The following is a 1,310-nucleotide window of genomic DNA, read 5'->3' as shown; positions in this document are numbered from 1 at the left end:
ACAAAGTCACATTAAGGTAATTGTAATTACTAACGTTTAATTTGAAGGATACCTTTTCTATCTATTTATCAAATTACATTCATTTGTAAGATAATTGATGCTTTCCAATGTGAGAATATTTTCCGTGTTATTTCAATGTAATCCTTAGTAACAATGAAGTTTTATTCCATAAAGATTTCCTGTGCTACTATGTTTTTTCTCGTCTTTTGTGAGAATGAAACCACACGTTTTGCACGTAAATAACCAAGAAATTAAAAATTATTTATTCTCGGGGGAACAATAGGTAAATTTCACTCATAATAGTTGCTAGGATCTTTTTATCTTCATCTTCTTTTCTTTTTAAAAACAGTGTTCATATCATTTTGGTTAATATAGAATAATTTTTCCTAATAAAAATACAATTTTTGTTAATTTTAATTAATATCATCGAATTAATGTAAAGATTAAAAATAAGAATATATATATTAATATATAGAAAAAAAATTTATTTTCTACTACAAATGAAAGAAGAGATCATTGTACTATTATAAAGAAAGCAGCTTTATGAATCACCGAGAAAGCATTTCTTTGGAATGCTTTTGAAACTCACAGGAAGTGGTCCTTTAGAGCCAACCCTCAACAAAATGCTACCTGCATGTGTGTACTTGTAAGGGAGGAAACAATTCGAAATTATAATAAAAGAACACCCTGAACGGGCGACAAGTGTTTATATGTTATAGGATAATTGTTAAAATAATAAAATAAAAAAAAAGAAAGAATAAATGAAAATTAGGATAGTCGAATGAATGCAACCATAAATTTAAAAAATTACTAAAATGGGATAATTATAATTAACAAAAATAAAAAAATAATACGATTAAAATGAAAAGAAAGAAAAAATAAATTAGTAAACTTTGACACATTTTTCTATACAGAGAGAAAAAAAGAACAACAAATATTCTTAAATAATCTGATAATCGGATAAAAATATGGAACATTTGATTTGACATGAGAACAAGAAGTCAGAAAACAGATTGAAATAGATTCAAAGTGGGGGTCCCCCATGTGCAAAGTTTTGGCGCGCATGAAACGCACGTGGTCCATGGTAGAGATTATGGGGGAGTCCGATTGGTAGGGAGCCGGCAGCTGTTTTACTTGGCTTCAAACATCCAGAGAAGGAAAGGTCGAGAATGCCATAGAAAGAGAGAGAGGGAGAAAGAGAGTGATAGAGAGAGAGATGGAAAAAGAGGGAGAGAAAGAGAGACAGAGACAGATAAATAGTAGGTAAAAGAGAGAAAGAGAGGGGGGCGGGTCTATGTTCGACTTCATGC

This window comes from Polistes dominula, unplaced genomic scaffold (assembly GCF_049000335.1).
Source record: "Polistes dominula isolate Pdom_NZ unplaced genomic scaffold, Pdom_raw_medaka contig_15, whole genome shotgun sequence".
Classification (NCBI taxonomy): Eukaryota; Metazoa; Arthropoda; class Insecta; order Hymenoptera; family Vespidae; genus Polistes; species Polistes dominula.
Note: the sequence above shows the minus strand (reverse complement) of the source record.